The sequence below is a fragment of the Bos grunniens genome, chromosome 4 (assembly GCF_055505025.1).
Source record: "Bos grunniens cultivar Pamir isolate PY7600 chromosome 4, Bosgru_T2T1.0, whole genome shotgun sequence".
In the NCBI taxonomy this organism is placed as follows: Eukaryota; Metazoa; Chordata; class Mammalia; order Artiodactyla; family Bovidae; genus Bos; species Bos grunniens.
The window spans coordinates 74,830,670-74,845,775 of record NC_141168.1 but is presented as its reverse complement, the minus strand read 5'-3'; the positions used below and the strand labels follow the sequence as shown (position 1 = coordinate 74,845,775).

Below are 15,106 nucleotides of genomic sequence, written 5' to 3'. Positions count from 1 at the left end.
TTGGACTGCAAGGAGATCCAACCAGTCCATTCTGAAGGAGATCAGCCCTGGGATTTCTTTGGAGGGAATGATGCTAAAGCTGAAACTCCAGTACTTTGGCCACTTCATGCGAAGAGTTGACTCATTGGAAAAGACTCTGATGCTGGGAGGGATTGGGGGCAGGAGGAGAAGGGGACGACAGAGGATGAGATGGCTGGATGGCATCACTGACTCGATGGACGTGAGTCTGAGTGAACTCTGGGAGTTGGTGATGGACAGGAAGGCCTGGTGTGCTTCGATTCATGGGGCCGCAAAGAATCGGACACGACTGAGCGACTGATCTGATCTGATCTGATCTGATTGCAAAAGCATCTGGTATTTGACAGAGATGTTTTTCAGCTGTGCTTTAGGCAGTGGTCAATCAATGGCCCTAAGTCCAGTCTGACTTGACCACAGTAAAGTGCTTGCACAAAGGAAATGGAGACTAAGTGTGTCTAAAAGTTATCTTTGCTTCATTATTATGCTAAGATCCCTGCCCAGGGAGGGGACTTGTACTCTTCTAGGCCTTAGGGCTTCCCCTGTGGCTCAGCTGGTAAAGAATCCACCTGCAATGTGGGTTCAATCCCTGGGTTGGAAAGATCCCCTGGAGAAGGGTAAGGCTACCCACTCCAGTATTCTGGCCTGGAGAATTCCATGGACTGTATAGTCCATGGGGTCACAAAGACTCAGACAGGAATGAGCGACTTTCACTTTCACTTTCAGGCCTTAGGAGGGCTTCCCAGATGGCGCTAGTGTAAAGAACCTCCCTGCCGAAGCAGGAGACACAAGAGGTACAGGTTCCATCCCTGGATTGGGAAGATCCCCTGGAGGAGGGCATGGCCACCCACTCCAGTATCCTTTCCTGGAGAATCTTGTGGACAGAGGAGCCTGGGGGGCTACAGTCCATAGGGTTGCAAAGAGTCAGATACAACTGAAGCATCTTAGCAGCAGCAGCAGGTGGCTTTAGCAAGTTTGTGCAAAGAAGCATGTAGGACTGAATGACCCAGCTGCCTCTGGAAATGTCCGCCCCTTCCTAGAGCTCTTATGAAATCTGCCTCACTTAGAATTCCCTTACTCTCCTCCCTTCCAGGAGAAAGTGTTTTTAGAGCATATCTCTCCTTTCTTTATTCCTAAATTGCTGTGCTATACTGAACCTGGTTTCATTTGATTAACATTTGTGACTCCAGGCAAAGGATCTATTGAAGGGTCACTGACCCCTTGGGAATCAGTAACAAGGTCAAAATGTCTATAGATTCTGGAGACTATAGATACATTTACCAAATTGCTTTTCAGTAATTTGCTCCAATTAGCTACACTTAGAGTTTCTGAATTAAACCAGGGAGACTAGAAGGGGTGGGTGGTCCGCAGAAGGAGATAGACATGCTTCCAGGATCTACCAATCCTTGGGGCTGCTTATTGCAGCATAAATTGCTGGACTGACCAAAGAGAGGACCAGCATCCTCTCCTCATTCTTGAGCAGTATGGGGAAAGCAGAGGCTCATTCTCTGAGCCTGAGACTGCACCATCTGGAGAAAGCATGCCAAGTTAGGAAAATCCCTTATTTGAATGGCAGGGTTATCAACAAGTGATGTGTTTCTGGCTTTGGGCCCAATTTTTGGGTGCTTGCATGCAGCTGAAGCTATAGGGTACAAAAGAAAGCCAGAAGACTGATAGACAAACAAGTTTTCCTGGGGTTTAGTAAATGGAAGAGAGAAAAGATGGAACAGTGTTTAGAGAAAGAGACCTCCTAGAAAATCAGCAAAGAGGGAAAAAGCCTTGAAGCACTCCACTGTAGAAGTCGTCATAGGGAAACGTCATTCTTCATTCTAACCAGAATGAAGTCCAAAATGGGTGAGTGTTAGTTGGCATCAAGGAAGCAGTCTCTGCCCTGGCAGGAACCCTGGTCACCAGGTAAAGAGGGCCACAGGGATGGCTGAAAGTACGATTCACATATCAATGCCTTCAGCTAGCTCTGCAGCTACTCTCCTCTGCCTCTAGATGTCCCCCTTGGAGTCAGAATAACAACTGGATTCCTTGAGAATGTAGGAAATCTGTTAATTCCTTGAGAATGTAGAGAAATCTATTAATACTTCACTCCTCAGTGGATGTGGATGTGCTCAGTTGCGTCCGACTCTGCAGCCCCATGGACTGTAGCCTTTCAGGCTCTTCTGCCAATTTTCCAGGCAAGAGTACTGGAGTGGGGTGCCATTTCCTACTCCAAGGGATCTTCCCAACCCAGGGATGGAACCCACATTTCTTGCCTTCCTGCATTGTCAGGCAGGTTCCTTAACTGCTCAGGGGAAATGATAAACCCTGACTGGCTGAATTTAGAGAGACATATCCCATCCTGAAACTGAAGGGTTGCAGAGTGGGAATGAGGGGCAAATAACTGCTCTCTCTTCCTGTGTCAGATATATCGGAGACCAGAGGTTAGTGGCTGAAAGTTTGCTACAGCAAATGAATCAGCAGAGACTGAAACTGCTGAGGCTCCAGAAGCCTGTTGCCTGGACAATGAATTAGTTAGGGCCAGGAGCTGCCTCCAGTCCCCAAAGGATGCTCTACAACTTCTTATTGGTCTGAAGACCTCCAAGGTTTTGGGCAGCTCAGTTTCTCAGAAAACTCTCTGTAAATAGTTGATACCTGAATCATCATTTCCTGGAAACTAAGTAATCTGTGATTGCCCCACTGAGATTATTCTCATGCTTGCCCAATTAAAAAGGAGAGAGGATGAAGGGGGTGTCTCTTCACTGCAGCTTGGTTGTATGGCCCACAGTGACTTAGATTTCTATGGGATGGAGGAAGAATTGAGATATTTGGGTCCTTGCTTACTATACTTGGCATGTTAGTGTTCCCCCAGTAAAGCCTGTTCCTTACCATGTGATACCACAGGATTTACCATTAGCCACTTTACCACACTGCAGAAAAGCAAACACAAGCAAAGGATCATAAAAACAGCCCAAGAGAAAAGTCTAACAAGAAACCACAAATAGACTGATAGTAGACTTCTGAGTCAACAATGAATACCAGGAAAGAAAGACTATTTCCAAGAGCTAAAATATCTATCTCAAATTTATGTCAAGACCTCCTTTTTAAGAATGAGAGAAAAATAATTTTCTTTTGATAAATGGACACTTAGAGAGTTTGTCACCAATGGATCTATACTTAAATTAGATGTAAAAGTTATACATCAAAAGAGAGAGAATTCCACTGGAAGGAAGGACTAAAAATACAAGGAATAATGGTGAGGAAAGAAAATGGTAAACATAGCTGAATCTAAAACATTGCCTGCAAAAAACTAATGATGATAATAGTAATAATGTCTAATTTTATGGTGTTGGAAAAAGTCAGAACTAAAACATGAGGCAAGAGTGTCATGCAAACTCAATTTAGCCTGGCTTCTGCCCTAGCCACTTCGCTGATCTAAGGCCATGTGTTAACCAAGTTCTCCAGGGCAACAAAATTCATAGGCTAGAGATAGAAAGAAGTCTGTTATAAGAAATTGACTCATGTGATTATGGAGGCTGAGTTCCCACGATTTGCCATCTGCAAAAGGAAAGAAGAATGGCATGCAAGGTGGCAGGGAGTTGGTAGGAGTCTAAGTGTTCTAAAGATCTTTTTCAAAGGAGAGTAAAGTTAACATATTAACTTTAGACTTCAACAAACGTTGTTCATTACATATATTGCTTTGTATATGTCTTAACTTCTTTTAAAAGGGAAAAGTAAAATGTACATATGAAAACTTCAGAAGTGTATAATGTTGAAATCTCTCTTTAATTCTGTTTTTCATCCTTCACATGTGAAACTTTTTGTTCACATGTGCACACACACACTTGCACATAAGCATAACCATATTTTAATTTTAGTTTTTATTGAGGTTTAGGTGATTTATAATATTAGTTTCAGGTGTACAAGATAGTGATTCAAAAATTTATAGGTTATACTCCATTCATATAAAATGTTGGCTATGTACCCTCTGCTTTACAACATATTTGTAGCTTATATATTGTATGCTGCTGCTGCTGCTGCTAAGTCGCTTCAGTCGTGTCCAACTCTGTGCGACCCCATAGACGGTAGCACACCAGGCTCCCCTGTCCCTGGGATTCTCCAGGCAAGAACACTGGAGTGGGTTGCCATTTCCTTCTCCAATGCATGAAAGTGAGAAGTGAAAGTGAAGTCACTCAGTCGTGTCCGACTCTTAGCGACCCCATGGACTGCATGCAGCCTACCAGGCTCCTCCGTCCATGGGATTTTCTAGGCAAGAGTACTGGAGTGGGTTGCCATTTCCTTCTCCTATATATTGTATACATAGTGGTTTATACCTCTTAGTCCCCTACCCCTATCTTGCCCCTCCCTCCTTCTCTACTTGTTTATTCTCTATATCTGTGACACTGTTTTTCTTGTTATATTCATGAGTTTGTTTCATTTTTTAGATTTCATGTATAAGCGATAACATATAATATTTGTCTTTATCTGACTTATTTTTCATAGCATAATTTCCTTCAGGTTCCCTGGTGGCTCAGTTGGTAAAGAATTTGTCTGCAGTGTGGGAGACCTCGGTTTGATTCCTGGGTTGGGAAGATTCCCTGTACCCACTCCAGTATTCTGGCTTGAAGAATCCCATGGACAGATGAGTCTGGCAGGCTACAGTCCATGGGATTGCAATGAGTGGGACACGACTGAGTGACTTTCACTTTCTACCCATGTTGTTGCAAATGGCAAAATTTCATTCATTTTTATGGTGGAATAATGCTCCATTGTATGTGAATACCACATCTTCTTAATCTGTGCATCTGTTGATGGACTTTTGTATTGCTTCCATATCTTGGCTATTGTAAATAGTGCTGCTAAGAACATTGGGGTGCATGTAACTTTTTAAGTTAATGTTTTCATTTTTCAGGAGTGAGTATATATCTGAAGAATATATACTCAGTCCTGTAGTGGATATAGATGTATCAAATCAGTGCATAAAGAACAGATGGGCATGGGATCAGTGACCAATAACATCACTACTTTTAAAGTCTGATCTGTCGCTGTGCCTTTGTTATGAAGTTCAAACACAGCAAAGCATGCATTTGTGCTGCCTTCTCATCTCTCAGTGATAACCCAACCCACATGACATTTTACAAAAATGAATACTCAAAAAAAGGAATTGGTCACAAAAGATAAAAGTGCAGCAAAGAAATAAAAAATGATAGCATTGGAAGAGAAAATTGAATCTCTTATGGATGGAGTTATAGCATAAATTCCTGACTATGAGTATGTTGACAGTGCCATCATTTGAAAAGCTCTAGGCAAACACCATTTGAAAAATTCTAGAGGAATTTCGTGAAGGTGAACATATCAGTGTAAATAAGGACAGTGGTTAGAATGAAAAAAATTAAGATGTCTCTGAGAAAGTGATACTGACAAAAATCTTCACGTTAAAGGAATGCTTGGGAATATTTTATAACATTGAAAGCACAAGAATTAAAGTCTTTAACATTTTTTACACACTAGTAACAAACAGTATAAAATGTAATTTAAAAATTACTTGCTAAAGTAACAATAAGTTCCTAGCAATAAATAGCCAAGACTTTTAAGGAACTGTGAATTTGTCACTCTTTTTACATGTATGAAAACTTTAAACTATTTGGTCCCACCTGCTGTCGCTTGAGAGCAACATCAGGATACTCCTCAGGGCCACTCTCAGGAAGACCTTAGGTGCTAGGGAGCAGGCTGCTGAAAAGGCCTGATGAGAAGATAGATACTCATCCAATAAGGGAAGCCCTCAACCAAGTGTTGCTCCTCTTTCACAACACTTTCCAGTCAAACAATGGAATCATATCTGAAGAGTCTACTGGTGGCCTCTTCCTATGGGACGTACTATGACATCCTTGAAGCATTTCCTAAACCTTTAACACTCTTGATATACAATTACTGAAGTTCATCCTTCACCTATTTTTTTCTCAAAGACATAACTCTACTGAGTGGTGCCAGTCGTGCAGTATCATTGCAGTTACGGAGGACTTTGTTCAGGGCACTTTGTACATATTTGTACTGCTATTTGCTATCAGCCAAGCAGCAAAGAACACAGATCTACTAAGTGTTCAAAGCCTTCCCACCCCCACACTTAGTCCCTGCTCCAATATCCCATCGCAAGCCAGAGCCTTACCTACAAGAGGACACCAGTGGGTCAAGATTCTCAGATAGAAACAAATGTAATTGAATGGTTAGTTTTGAGCTATATGGGGTCACACTCAGGCTCTCACTTCTATCCCTCTATTTTTGTCCTACAGGGTCATCCCCAAATTTTCTGAAATGAAGATTTTTCCTCATCAAAAAAAGAGAATAAAATGGATAGATAAGGAAGAAATATGGAGAAGTGAAAAATGTAAACAATAAAGCATAAAAAATATAAATCAAACCATAGGTATCAGGGGTAAGATGGCAGTATATATAAAATAGCAAGAAATAAGAAAGATAGATGTTAGCAAATTAATGATGGCAAATATGAATCTACACCCTCAGGTGTACAACATAATTATTTCATTTTTTAACATAATTAGTATGACTTTGGTATCAAGTACTTTGACAAGGTTGACAGAAAGTTAAAATTGAATCATATTGGAATCAAGTCTTACGAGGTACTCCAGGGAACTTCCAAAATATTATGAGTGGCCTTTCCCATCTTCAATCCATCCTGGTTGCCATTAATATTCCTATTATCTTTCCTAGACCTTTGAACAGAGAAGGCAATGGCACCCCACTCCAGTACTCTTGCCTGGAAAATCCCATGGACGGAGGAGCCTGGTGGGCTGCAGTCCATGGGGTCGTTAAGATCAGACATGACTGAGCGACTTCACTTTCACTTTTCACTTTCATGCATTGGAGAAGGAAATGGCAACCCACTCCAGTGTTCTTGCCTGGAGAATCCCAGGGACGGGGGAGCTTGGTGGGCTGTCGTCTCTGGGGTCGCACAGAGTCGGACACGACTGAAGCGACTTAGCAGCAGCAGCAGCAGCAGCAAGCCAGAATGGTTTTAGAAAAATGGTTGCAGAACTTGTATGCGTTGATCTTACTGGCTCATGCACAGAACTGTTCCACAACTGACTCCTAAAGTTACTCATTTCCAACCACAGGGACATATAACATTGAGCAGATGTGCAGGGTAGTCACACTCAAGGTTGATTAACCTGAAAGCCTGGTCTCTCATGAGAGCAGACAGGGAACAATGAATCATGAGGAGAGGTAGCATGTGGCCAGGGCTCCCTGGCTCTTTGTGTGGTGTGTAAGTGTGCTTGCCATGGAAGCAATAAATCCAGGATAGCAATAACTCCCTCTCTGTGGCTGGGCTTTATTTGCACATTGGGAGCTAAATTGAAAGCCGAGGCTGTGTTCTTCGTCCTTGAGATGGAAGTGAATGGTAGGAGACAGGAGTTGGCAATTGCTTTTAACCCAGTCTGAAGCTTATTCCTGGGAAGAGATTTTGAGGGGAACATAAATCCAGGTCTTGCAGCTTACCAAGGGGTTTTACCAGGTAGAGACCACATGCTTATTAGATCTCAGTTTTCTATGGCAAAGAAGATGTAGTTGGGGGAAAGAAAGCAGTAAGAAAAATGAAATAGGAAGGCACTTCAATAGGAAATGGTTATTTCTTTGCATGAGGAGACCAGAGCTAATAAACAAAGAGAAAATTCTCTTAAGAGGTAAAGATGCAGGCAAGAATCCAAGGAAATCAAGAAGAAAGGTACCAACATTCATGGGCCTCCTTGCACTTACTTCACAGCATGAAAAGATATCTGGGAGTTATTTTCACAGTTTGAGGAAGCATCCATAATATAAAGACTTTTTTTTTGTATAATAAAAACACAAATATGAGCTGGTTCAAATGCTTTGGTCAACAAAAGAGGTGTAAATAAGTAAATAAACAAGTATAATTTAAAGTTATCCCTCACAACATATATGAAACATACTTATCTTGAAGATATTCCTTGCATTTCTTAGATAATACCATTACTGTGAGCTTTAAGGAGCTCACCACAGGATTTGACTATTTTAGAATCTTCCATTACCATTTGAGACCTAGCTATCAATCTCTCCTGTAGAAATCCTTGTTAACCATATGTATTAGAGTAGTGTTTGCTCCATAATGCACATTCTCAGAAAGAGGCTGAGGGTGGTTAGAATACTCACAGTTGATTTACTCCACAGATCCTGGTAATATTTAAGCAAGATTTCCATTTCCCTATTATTCCCTATCACATTCCCTAGGTTGTGAACGTGGCAGGGTAGTCTCCTTCTCCTCTGTCTCACTGGCTGTTCTTGGGCAGATTTTCAGCACAAGCTGTTAAAAGGGCCTTCGACCTACTTTTATGTGCTGCTGGTTCTCATTTGACATTACCTCCAGTGTCGTGATAATTGTCTTTCCTCTCAGCTTCTGTTTTCTCATGTATTCTTGCAGTCTCCTGGGATTACCTTCTGTTCACCCTTGGTTTGCGTGTTACTTCCTGGCTTTGGCTGGCCATGCATCTTGCTTGCTTCCTTGCCTGGTTCTTATCTAGCATCATCTCTGGCTAGAGTCAGTATACCCCATCCCTCAGCTCTCTTCCTGAGAGATGCTGTATTGCTTTTCCCTCTGATTAGCTTCCTTCTTCTGTGCCACACACCAAATTAGTCTCTTCTTGATTACTTACACATTTAGAGACCAGAGATTGCCATCTGTGTCATTTAAATGCTGAATAATTCTTATCTCTATAGCTGAACATTATTAATTGTTCATTAAATATTTGTTGAATATTAATCAAACTAGTTTTCAAAGTTCGCTCAACCAACTGTGGTCACGAAAATACTATGGTAAATCAGGACTTGGATTTTTTTTTTTATGAAGTAGTGATAGAATGGAAAATATCAGAGTGCAATGCAAAACAGTATTATTTTGTGAAACTTGTGTTTCATAAAAGTTGGGAATCTTAGGGTCAAGTTATTTTTCATCACAGTAGGTCATGGTTAAAAAAGTTTGAAATTCATGAATTAGATTACAGGGTGGTTCAGACAGATGAACTAGACACTGGTTGTTTTCATATGTCTAAAATATTTTCCAGTCATTTTCTGGCAACAGATCCACTTCTGTTCCACACTTACAGGATAATTTACTCACTCACCCATCCTTGTCATTAGAGAACTCCGTTGGCTGAGGAGGAAGCAAGTGAACAGTCTAATCAGGGTGCTCCCTGGGTTATTTTATTTCCCCTATTGCTATTAGAAAAAACCTCTTTCCATTGTAGTTACCAGATTGGTAGAATATGCTTTTATGGCTACCAGTGCATATATTGGAGAGGCTTGAAGTGGAAAACACTGCCCCTGGTCCCAGTGTTAGCCCTGAGGACTTTACCATTACAGAAGCCAATGAATTTCCTTTCTAGCTTAAAGTAGCTTAGATGAATTTCTGCTGTTTGCAACCAAATGAATCCTGACCAACATAAAAGAGCACAGAATGAAAAGTGGGGAAAGTTGGATGTAACTCTAACAGTATCATGTGCTACATATGTAACTCTTGAAAAGTCTCAAAAACTATGTAGTTCTCAGTCTTCTCTTCCTCTGAAATAAGAGAAGTGAATTTGATGGTAACTCACAATCCAATTTTTATTGGTCATCAGAGTTCCCTCTGGACCTTTAAACAGTACAGGTGCCTGAGCTCTATATTGGATTTTCTGAATCAAAATCTATAAGAGTATGTCCCACGTGTAATTTTAAAATGACCTTAGGTGATTCTGATGCACAGTCAACATGGGAAGGTGCTGGACTAGGTCATCTCTAAGGTGTTTTCCACCTTAATACTCAGTGCTCTGTGATTCTTCCAAGATCATAGAGTCTGATTAAATTTCTAACAGTTGACAAGGTGACAAATGCAGAATCTGGGTTCACATTATTTTTGTTGACTCTCCTGAGATGAATGGTGCCATGTAAATAGTAATAATGACTACTAAAGGTGTGTATCACCATTCCTTATTAGCCTTATAGAGAAATAACACTTACCAACACATCAATCAAATTTTCTTGGTGCAGACACGCAGAGCATGGTTGACATCATAAAAAGTTGAGGCTTAAGAGAAGTGTGGGAGTTTAAAAAAATAAGTAAGTGCAAGAAAGTCAGATGATTAAATTTGTTTTGGGTCATTACAAACAGTCCTGGTATCCAGAAGTGTCACATTTCATTTCTTCCCTGTGTCAGAGCACAAATGTAAATTAGAGATGTTAGACAAGTGATAATACAATGGCCTAAATGATCTTTCTTAAGTAATTGTTTCTTGCCTAAAGATTTCATTCTGTATAGAAAAGACATATTTTTCTCATGAATAAAAAACCCACAGAGATAAGTCTCATTATCCCTACAGATTTATATCTATCTTCCTCTTTAATATGCTTCAAGATAATTCATTAGTCTGTTTATTGTTTTTCACAGGAACACTAACAAGACTAGCAGACTTAAAATCCTTTGTCTAGGAGACTGATGTCTTGGTAAGTTTTCATTACACTTCTCTCACTCCCACCCTTTGATGGAAAATGCAGTGAGTTATGGGAGAGCTGCAGAGATGTTGTAGACAAGGCTTTCATATGCCCATATTCAGTTCCGTGTTCTGGGGGCTCCAGGGTAGTGGCCACAGAGAGGAGAAATATGTGTAGCATCTATTCTCAAATGTGAAAGATTGATGAAGACCTCTGGAGAGGGAGGAGGATGCATAGGGACAGCCGAGTAGGCAGAATAGGGGAGGCAAAATAGCAGATAATTTTACACGCAAGAAAATAACTATTTTTGAAATGTCAGAGTAGCCTGTCAGCCTTGACAAATTTTTTTTTTTAAAGATTTGGAGGAAACTTGGCAAGTAATTACAGTCAGTGACTGTCATTGTCAAGATAGTTCTGTAATTAGAGAAATTCAAAATATGCCTCATTTAGAGACACCTCCAATAGAGCCACAGGGGTAGCCATCAGTTGGAAAAGGTTAATAAAGTCGAAATAGTCAGACAATGGTGCTTAAGCTAAAATGCTGGCAGTGTCCATGACAGGAAAGGAAATTCTGTCATCCTAAAACACGGACCCTTCTTGAAAGCAAATTTGAACAGAGCAATCTGGAAAGATAAATGGGTCTTGGAATTCACAGTAAAATTGAAGAAGGGTACAGAGGAAAAGCCTACTAAATTTCTGTGCATTAGCTATTCATTTTAAAATCCTATTTGTTTTCTTAAATTAATGGAATAATAAGTAGTTTGGGAGGGTGAGAGGAGAAAGATTCTTTCTTTAGATTCATAATACAGTTGGAATCCATTTTTGCTCATGTGGAAACCTAATGAAATGGTTGAAGTAGGGCAACTGGCTGTCTACGCAGTCAGTGTATTAATAGGCACCAAGCTGAAAACTTCCACATAATTTGGAAAAATGAGAAAAGTTCACCCATGAAAGCATGTAGGAAGCAGATATGTATGAATTCAGGTGCTAGTTGGAGGGACAAAATCTTCATCACTTATTTCATAAATAGAGAAGCAGTTGGATGCAGCTGTCTCCTGCATCTGGCCCAGATTTATGGGTGCCCAAAGAGCACCCTGAATTCTAATGAAGACACTGGTCAGAGTAACTGATTTCACAATCTTGTTATAGTGTGTTTTTTTTAAATTAGAGATATCCTTCTTATTCTTACCATACCAAGGGAATTAAAGAAAAAAAAGCATATCTTTATATTTCTATGAAATCATATGTTTAAAATGATTTTTTTTTTTTTACAGCTCAGAGTTTTATTTGGCAAACAAAGGATAGTACACCCTTGAGGCATGAGGACAGGCCAACCCCAAAGGAGAGGCCCCAACCCACCTTGGCTCCCTCTTTTTATACCTTTTGTCTCCTATCCCCGGAGCCTGCCTTATGCAAATTAGGGCTAGCCAGGAAGGGGGCCTGTTTGTTTCACCTGAGGTTTTTAGAATTTACGAAAACTCCAAGGAAATTTGTTTCCTCTAAAACCAGGTACATAGTCTTCCTTCCTCCTTCTCACTTCTTTTTTCTCCCCCTCTCTCCTTTCCTTCACATTTTATATTTAGGATATTAAATCTCTCTAAGTGAAGTGTGAGAACTCTGTGAAAATTAGCCTAAAATGAAAAGTTTATTTATTTTTCTTAAGAAAGCTTTCTTCATTGGCCACAAATAGATGTGATCTTTAAATACTAGCACCATATATTAGTTTGAATGTAAGAATAATTTTAAGTCATGTCTAAAAGGAAAACCAAAGTATTAAAATGTCAACTAACTACACTGGAGTGAAAGTATCTGCCCACATGTGTAACTTTCCCTCTTCTTTTAATGTTTGGTGTAACGGAGTAGTTTTCATCCCATGCGTGAGCCAATGCTACCAACACTCAGTGCTCAAGTGTGGAGAATGTTACTTGATCACTTCTCATATACTAGGTTTGAAGAAGGACAGACTAGAGGCCCAGAGATCCATTAGCATCTCACTCAGCTAAGTTTCTTTAAAATCTGGCTCCCACTCCCACACTTGAGATGAAAACACACTTGAGAGCAACATTTCAGGATACAGATGGCACATGTGTACTTATGGTTTCCAGTCTGGCTCCTCTCACGTATCACACCAAATGACTTATTATCAACTAGGATACTCATGGACAAGTATTAGTCATTGAACCCCACTCTGCTTGCCAGGCAATTCTTTAAGGAGGGATGGCCTTAAGACGTTATATTCACTGGCCTATATTTAAGCATAGTAATTAATGAGGCCAGGGTTTGGAATCCTGGCTGTTGACAAGAGAGGTCATATTCAACATTATTCGCTATTCAGTTCAGTTCAGTTGCTCAGTCGTGTCCGACTCCTAGTGACCCCATGGACTGCAGCATGCCAGGCTTCCCTGTCTTACCAACTCCTGGAGCTTGCTCAAACACATGTCCATTGAGTCGGTGATGCCATCCAACCATCTCATCCTCTATTGTCCCCTTCTCCTCCCGCCTTCAATCTTTTCCAGCATCAGGGGCTTTTCCAATGAGTCAGTTCTTCGCATCAGGTGGCCAAAGTGTTGGAGTTTCAGCTTCAGTATCAGTCGTTTCAGTGAATATTCAGGGTTGATTTCCTTTAGGATTCACTGGTTGGATCTCCTTGAAGTCCAAGGGACTATCTAGAGTCTTCTCCAACAACACAGTTCAATTCTTCAAGCATCAATTCTTCAGCACTCAGCTTTCTTTATGGCCCAACTTTCACATCCATACATGACTACTGGGAAAACCATAGGTTTGACCAGATGGACCTTTGTCGACAAAGTAACATCTCTGCTTTTTACTATGCTGTGTAGGTTGGTCATAGATTTTCTTCCAAGGAGCAAGCTTCTTTTAATTTCATGGCTGCAGTCACCATCTGCAGTGATTTTGGAGGCCAAAAAAATAAAGTCTATCCCTATTTCCATTGTTTCCCCATCTATTTGCCATGAAGTGATGAGACTGGATGCCATGATCTTAGTTTTTTGAATGCTGAGTTTTAAGCCAGCTTTTTCACTCTCCTCTTTCACTTTCATCAAGAGGCTTTTCAGTTCCTCTTCACTTTCTGCCATAAGGTTGTTGTCATCTGCATATCTGAGGTTATTTATATTTCTCCCAGCAATCTTGATTCTATCTTTTGCTTCATCCAGCCTGGCATTTCTCATGATGTACTCTGCATGTAAGTGACAATATACAGCCTTGACGTACTCCTTTACCAATTTGGAACCAGTCTGTTGGTCCATGTCCACTTCTAACTGCTGCTTCTTAACCTGCATACAGATTTCTCAGGAGGCAGGTAAGCTGGTCTGGTATTCCCATCTCTTTAAGAATTTTCCACAGTGTGTTGTGATCCACAGAGTTAAAGACTTTAAGCAGAAGTAGATGTTTTTCTATAACTCTCTTGCTTTTTTGATGATCCAGTGGATGTTGGAAATTTGAACTCTGGTTCCTCTGCCTTTTCTAAATCCAACTTGAGCATCTGGAGGTTCATGGTTCATGTGCTGTTGAAGCCTTGCTTAGAGAATTTTGAGTATTACTTTGCTAGCATGTGAGATGAGTGCAATTGTGGGATAGGTTGAACAATCTTTGGCATTGTCTTTCTTTAGGGTTGGAATGAAAACTAACCTTTTCCAGTCCTGTGGCCACTACTTTTATTCACTATTACACATATGCTTTTCTAAAAGGCCAGATTTCACAGAGAGCCTTTCTCAGAGACCAGTTGCTGTACTGATAAACATATAGATGAGCTTACCAGAATAATAAGTACAACTTCACCCATGCATATAGGAAATTATAATCTCAGTTTTCTTGTCTGTAAAATAAAAGGCTGCCTTACAGTTTCTTGCGCTAGTCAAATGAAAACATATGTTTACTTCATAAAAACTAAAGCAGTAAACCCATGTTCTCAACCAGGTAGCCCAGAGACACGTTTGGTTTTGTAGAAGAATTTGTTTCATGTTCTCTAATTTGGGTGCTTTCAGATGAATGATAGTCCCTGACAGGTTTCACACCTGGGATGTAACATTAATTGACATAAACTGCTTAACCCTAAAGGCTTTTGAGTTTGTAATTGTGCTTATGCAAATGTAAGTTATTATTATCAACAATGCTTTTAAGAGAAACTTCTCCTCTCACAATGGTGCATTCATCAATGTCTTATAAATTATAAATAAATCTCTTTCTATAGCAACTGTAAATTCATCCCATCTGACTGTGAACTCATTGAGGAGAAATGCAGTATTTTATTCGTTATTTTATCTCCAAAACCTAAGACAGTATCTGGGCATTGTAAATGCTCGTTTAATATTTGTTGGGCTTAATTGACCCAGATGGTAGGGAAAGTGGGTCATTGGAAGGGTGTAGATGTTTGAGAGGAGCAGAATATGAAAATGTAAAAAAAAAATCTAGAAGTATATAAAGTGTGGAAATAAGTGGTCTTGTAAGAATTGGGCTTCCCCCCTTAAGAGAAAAAAATATTAGAACAGTAAATTTTGAGCACCAAGTGGACACTGGGACACAACCAGGACAGCTTAAGATTCCAGTGGATGCAACTCAGAGATGGGGAAATGGAATATGTCTT

At 40.3% G+C, this 15,106-nt stretch overlaps 1 long non-coding RNA gene across 1 annotated transcript in view; it reads left to right on the top strand.

The window, feature by feature from the left end:
• Positions 1-12,295, top strand: part of LOC147374388 (uncharacterized) — a 30,447-nt gene extending 18,152 nt beyond the window's left edge. The window contains exons 4-5 of the long non-coding RNA XR_015162716.1: positions 10,460-10,515; positions 11,778-12,295. This is a non-coding gene — a long non-coding RNA (uncharacterized LOC147374388). The remainder of the gene's footprint in view (positions 1-10,459; positions 10,516-11,777) is intronic.
• Positions 12,296-15,106: the final 2,811 nt, after the last annotated feature.